The sequence below is a fragment of the Pezoporus occidentalis genome, unplaced genomic scaffold (genome assembly GCF_034315485.1).
Source record: "Pezoporus occidentalis ecotype Australia unplaced genomic scaffold, CSIRO_AGI_Poc_V1 ctg97, whole genome shotgun sequence".
Taxonomy (NCBI): domain Eukaryota; kingdom Metazoa; phylum Chordata; class Aves; order Psittaciformes; family Psittacidae; genus Pezoporus; species Pezoporus occidentalis.
In genome coordinates, this window is record NW_026916336.1 from 695825 (window position 1) to 702796 (window position 6972).

Sequence of the window (6972 nt, forward strand, 5' to 3'; positions counted from 1 at the left end):
TGCATGTTCTCAGCTCGGTGCTGGATGCCTGCTGTAGCTTCTGAGCCATAGGGCTCTCTAAGGGGCTCTGCTGAAGGACGTCCTCAAACGACCAAGAGTTAGAGTCATGACCTGCCTTGTCTGCTGAGGGCTGGACACTGCCCATCAAGTGTTTTCTTCTCTCTGTTCTTGGGAATACAAAGCCCAGTCTTTATGGAAGTGTGTCTGGGATGTGACTGGACACTAAAATAAGGTGCAGAAGTAATACTGGCTGACATGGGGACAAGTATCCTGGTTGTTGAATGTTGTGCCCTAGGGCCAGTCATCCTTTACTGAAGTGTGTGTGAAGGGAGGTAATCTAATTCCTCAGATTTTAGGTTGGGTGGTGGGACAATTGAACACGACGCTCCCTCCGGCTGCGCTCCATCCCGCTGTCACTCTTCCCCTGTCATGCGGAGGTGTTGGATGGAGTAGGAATAGCAGTGACGGGTGCTTGATGCCATGTGTACAGCAAAAATAGATGTGGTTGGACTGCGATGATGCAAAGCAAGAAGAATCCTTTCTCCTCCAATTTCTTCGTCTTCGCTTTCAGCGCAGCTCTTGCCGGGCTGTCATTCAGCAGCAGGGCTGGATGGGGCTCTGCCATCTCCAACACCTCTTTTGGGTGCTTTTAGACTGAGATGTGTTGGTAATGTCCTTTTAAAAACAAAGCTTACCCTCATCCAGGTCATGAACTCATCCCAAGTGATGAGCTATCAACAGTAACGGGGCAGGGAGCTGCATTTCATCGTGTGAGGTCATTGCCACTGGGAAGCAGCAGGAGAAACCTGATGTTTCTGGAGTAATTGGTTCCCGCAGGTTGGAATATTCATTCATGGCTCCTTGCTCCAGCCTTCTGCAGGAGCAGGATGTAACGTAGGAAGTCTCCCACAATCACCTGCCTGATCTCATCCCTCCTGCCCCTTGTTTTTGGCCTTGCAGAAGCAGCTCCACAGCCTTCAGGTGTTCTCCCAACTCTGTGGAGCTGGTACGCGCTTTCCAAGAGTTTTGGTGGACTGGTCTTGGTCTGGAGGGAGTGTCCAGGGGAAGTATGTGTGCTTTGGGGAGGAAGATGTAAGAGCACTGGCACAAAATAGCTGGTGAGGCAGCAATCACACAGGCCAAGCTGGAGGTCAATGGTCCTAAGTGTGGTGCAGAGCCCATCAAGAAAGGCAAGTCTTTTTCTAAGGGCAGCCCTGCAGGTAGGATGCGCAGCAAGATCGTTCCTCTCTGAAGAGATGCTGCTGTGGAGCAAGTCCAGGAGGAGGCAGCGAGACTGATAAAAAGAGCAAAAACTGTGATACTGAGGGAAGGTTAAAGGAGGGTTTGTTTAGTCTGGAGGAGGACAAGATAAGAGGCAGTGTGTGTGAAGGGCTGCCTTGAAAAGACAGGAGATATCGGGAAAAATACCCTGTGTTTGGATGATCAGACACAGCAAAAGAAGGAGGTGGAGCTCTTCCTTGGCTAGAGGTTTTGGGAGGGTTTTTACCCAGCCTTTGGTGATCCTGTTTTGAAGCAGGCAGGTTAAGATCAGTGAAGTTTCATCTCCTTTTTCTGATGGGCTGGTTTAACTGTGACCTGCAGTGAGGGCATTTGTTTGGGCTCTTGTTAAAGGATGCTTTTGGGGTGCCTGGCATTGGGGCATCCTTGGATCCTGACTGCTCTTTGCAGCTGAATACAACAGGGTTATAGCTGTACATGTGTGCCCCAGGGGGTGGATAAATGGGCTGTGTGGGGAGAGGAAAATTGGCTGGACCAAGCCCTCATCATGCTCCCCAGGGGATGCATTAATCCCATGGAAAAAGTCTGGCTACCTGGCTGAGGAGGAACCTGCCTCGTCTCTTTGTCCTGCCTGTTTCCCCTGAATCCTTAAGGGTATTTTTCACTCATTCATCACACAGGAGGAATCTCACCTTTGGTTTTGGGGGCAAGGTGGGATGCAGTTTCTCATCGCTCTGTGCAGGGATGCACCTCTGTCTCCTCACTTTCCCAGGAGAAGCAGTGCCAAAAATACCCCTCAAACATATAAATTCTGCCCTACAAAATGACTGAATTCCTTTACAGAAATACTTATTATTTGATTCCGAGTTGCAGAGGTGACTTCATGTGCCATGATGCACTGCAGAAAGGGATCAGCGTGTGCTGGTGGAAGTGGCTCTCACCTGCCCTAGACCACCGTGTGCCAAGGAATGAGACATGAGGAGGTTGGAGCAAACCTGAGAATTTAAACTCTAATACAGCATTAATGAGCTTTCTCAAAAGTGGCTTTTGGCTTCTGGAAATCTCCTGTAAGAGAACTGAGCAGCTGCTGCAGAGGTGAGGGAAAAGCAGCACTGACTTGGCTGCAGTTGATGGTGCACTAAAGCCACCCGTTATGGACAGTGTATTTGAGAAAATAGTTCAGAATTTGGTTGAAAAACACTTCTGTGCTTTTCAAGCCACAGGCCCTCCAGAGGAGGCCACAGAGATGCTGCAAGGGCTGGAACAGCTCTGCTCTGAGACAGGCTGAGAGAGCTGGGCTGGTTCAGCCTGGAGAAGAGAAGGCTCTGGTGAGACCTTAGAGCAGCTGCCAGTGCATAAAGGGGCTACAAGAAACCTGGACAGGGGCTTTGGACAATGGCCTGTAGGGAAAGGACAAGGTGGAATGGCTTTAACCTGACAGAGGGGGGATTGAGATGGGATCTTAGGCACAAATTCTTCCCTGTGAGGGTGCTGAGGCGCTAGCACAGGTGCCCAGAGAAGCTGTGGCTGCCCCATCCCTGGCAGTGTTCAAGGCCAGGTTGGATGGGGGTTGGAGCACCCTGCTCTAGTGGAAGGTGTCCCTGCCTGTGGCAGGGGGTTGGAACTGGGTGAGCTTTAAGGTCCCCTCCAACCCAAACCAGCCTGGGATTCTATGAATTGTTTTGCTAACCATTTGCTAGGACACAAGTGAAAATCTCCACAGAATTCCAGAGGCTTTCAGGTCATCAACCCTGAATGCTCAGGGGTGCTGGGGTGCAAGGCAGCTAGAATGGCTGGGTAATTGAATTAGTAACTGGGCCTTTGTTAATTACACCTGTACAGAGGCTGAGTGTGGCTGAGACATAACTCCAAAGTTTGACTTATGGGAACAGTGGACAGAGACTGTCAGTAGGGGTGTACAAATAGGTCCTTCGCAACAGGGTCTGACCCTCGTAAGGTGATCTTGAAGGTACGGGTATCTAGGACCAAGGTGACTGAGCAAAGGCCAGGTGCTGCAGATGGACACCAAAAAAGCCCTACTCATCGTGTCGGAGCAGGCAAAAGAAAGGGTCAGCTTCTCTCATCTCTGAAAGCAGCTCTTTTGGGTCAGGAGTACCTGCCTTTCCTGCAGTGGATTTGCTGGAGCTGAAACGTGAACCACCCTATAAATTGCTTGAACCTGAATTAAGGTGTTGCTAGGGAGGACTTTTAGGAACTCACCAACTTCAGCAGAGAGGAGAAAGCTGCCGCATAGCTTGTGCAAGGAGTGCAGGAGAGTCACAGCCCCATGCTCTCCATCCCTCACGTTCAGTGCCACACTGGTCCCAGATGCTCTCATGACCCCGTTTCCAGTTCATGTGTATTTGTGAGCCACCTTACACATTGATTTTAATGTTTTCCTGAACGCACTAAACCCATGGCTACTCCTGATGCTACCAATTCTGCTGTGCTAATGCTCAGCAGCTCCCTTGCGCAACACCACCCCCCACAGGGAAGATGTTGTGGGGTTGTGCAGGGACTGGTGCATCTCCCTCTCATGCCAAGGGAGGAGGAGGCACAAGCTGACCCAGAGGAAACTCCACCTGCACGCAGTGGGGGGAGACCAGCGACACAAACAGTGCCCAATTTCCTTTCTCCCCCCACGTGTGCTTTTAAAGCTTTTTATTTATCCTCCTCTTGACGGGAAAGCGGGTCAGCACAGGGCACAGCATGTCACATCCACCCCAGCAGATGTTGCTTGAGCAGCCACTTCGGCAGAAAGCACTTCCCTGCTGCTGGTGGGATTCCTTCTGAAGTTCAAGGGACGCTTCTCCCCCCTTCCCCTGTGCTGAATGTGTGCTGCATGCTGGCAGAGCATCGGGACATCCAGCAGTGATTCAGACGTGGTTTCAAAGCGCATCACATACCACAGCAATCTGTCATTCCCGCGTAACAGGGCAACATTACACACGACAGGGAGCATCTGACCAGGGGCTCTCTTCGGACTGACAAGCAATGGGAGTGATTCAGCAGCAGGAAACACCCAGACAAAAGGCTCTCCCTACTGCAAGGCTGATGATTTCCCCAGCCCTAGAAACAGCTTTAGCACGGATCTGAGGGTGTACTGGCACCCACCAACACAACACCCCCATTCCCTTTGGTACCCTTGGTGGAGGAAAAGCTTTTATCCATACACTGCTCCACGGCAGGTCCAAGCTGTACCAGAAGTACCAGGTATCACTGTGCAGGGAAGGGGTGGGAGGATGCTCTGCTGGCAGCAGCGAGCCCTCAGCTGAACTCATCTGCCTGGAACTGCACCACGCATTGTGAAACCCCGTTTTACTAAAACATAAAGCAGCTCGCTCCACGTTCGTCAGCCCCTGCCGGGTGATTCAAAGGAAGCGTAAGACCGTGACTAAGAAAACGTGGTCAAAAGATGGAACAGACTGCCACTCTGCGCAGGAGAAAGGTCAGCTCCAGCGGGGGGGACTCCCCCTTCCCAGCAGCACAACTGCAAGCATCCGTAACGCTCTCACCGAGCGGAGACCTGGCCCAGGGATTTGGGATGCTCCGAGTGCAGGAGCAGCACTACGCGCTCCAGGGGACGTGTAAATGGGAACAGCAACTCAGCCCTAGATGGGATGTTACTGGTCATTAAGTTAAAATAATTACTGCTGCAGTGCTGCTCTGTCCTGGACAGTGAAAACATATGGATTTAGAAATAAACCCAGGTATTTGTAAAAGCCTTCCTAAGCTGCCTGGTGTACTGCTCTTAGCTGCCTTCCCCTGCAGGCAGGTGCAGCAGGGAGGGCTCATTTCTTCTGTGTATTGCTCCATGTGATTGCACAGAAGTTGTCAAACTGCTTCTGAGAGCAAAACAGAAAAGCATTTTGCTTCCCTACATTTGTACAGACCATAATTGAGTACAGAATTGAATACATGGCTATTTCTGCACACACACAAAATGCCCCAAACCAATGTGGGAAGCTCAATGCACATCCTCCAACACAAGGTTAAAAACCAATCCGATCACAAATCTAACTGCATTGATTTACCACACAATATGACAGATGTACTATGTAGCGTTTGCCCAGGGGCTTTTAAAGCCAATAGGTAACTTGAGAGTTAACCTTCCTGAACAGCAAACCTAGTGATTCACTGCTGGCCTTGGAAATGAGAAATGGACTTTAGAAACACTTCATGAAGACCCATCAGTGCAATCCAACCTTCATGGAACAGCAAATGACTGGCTGTTCCTGTAAAAGAAATGAGATGTAGCTCAGACAGCACACAAACACTTGCTCTGGGGATCTACCTCTGAGGGTTTTTGTTAGGCTGACAGGACTATTACAGTAGCTCCCACTTCAAAAGAATTTGGGGGTAAAACAGGCTTACCACTTAAATCCCAACCTGTGCTGGCTTTGGTGGCACTTTATAACCAGGTGCCACCACAGCAGCTCATGCAACCATGTTTTAAACTCTCTGATGAAAGGATGACTGCAGGGACAGGCTCCTGATCATTCACCCTCCAGTGCAAGATCTTGTAAGTCATATGAAAACCTTCAGCTCAGTAGTACATAACAGAACTAAACCAGGACACTTGTGAGGTAGTACTCTGACAGATGTCAGTATTTCGTTAAGACATAAACCCACAGTTCCTAAGCCTGTGGAATAACATATGCCATACCGGTCCTTCCACCACCCTCCAAAAGATCAAAGTTACTGAAAACTTCCATACAAAGATCTACCTTGAGCTGAAAACCACAGCAAGATGAGATGAGGGGGACCGCCCTTATTAGAAATGGTGCAGAGATACATGGAGAGCAACTGTCTGCTTCATTTCTGCACAGAAACAGAGGAAATCATCAAGAAAAGGTCAGGAGGCTGCAGCTCCACAGGGTCCTGAAACTGCTCTTAGTCCATGAAAAAAAATGTATGGAAGTTACCATACAGGAAAAGCTGAGAACAGTGGTGGATGTAGCCTAGAATCTCACTGCTCCTTTTTTCTAGGTCCTCCATGCATGGTGACCATTGAGCTATGATACAAGGCTGAGGCAAGTTCTTGTCTGATGGTACTTTCAAATCTTGCACAGATTTTTCTTTTAAGTGTTTAAGTTCATGAATCCAAGTAGGCAAAGTTGCACTAACACCGGTAGAAGAGCATCATTTGAGAATTACATAGCATTTTAGCTGCATATGCAGTTAAAGATGTACTCTTCAGAAGGAAGACCGTCAGTGAATCAAGAATCACAGGTAGAATGGTTTGAGTTGGAAAGGACCTTAAAGCTCATCCAGTTCCGACCCCCTGGCAGGGGCAGGGACACCTCCACTACACCAGCCTTGAAAACTGCCAGGGATGGGGCATAAGAAATAAGAAAAAACAAAGTCTAAATGTTATTTCACTGGATTCTCTAAGTGTATGCTCATTTACTGCCACTGAAGCTCTCTTCTTTTTAAAGGTCTATAGGAGATAAAGTGCTCACAGCTCACCCACCTCAAGGCTCAACAGCATCACCAAGAGTTTGTTACAAGCCTTGCTCCATGTGTACAGTGCTGCTGAATGATGCTTCTTGCTCCTGCACAGAGACTTCTGTACACACTGGGTTTACATACCTGAAGCTCTTACATTTAGAGAGCAACTAGCCAGTGACACAGGGTGAATTTTACTTCTGGGTTTTAAACATTATTGTAGCATACATAGCTTAAGTGTTCTTGTGTGTTTTCAACCCATAACTCACACTTGGCAAAAGTAAG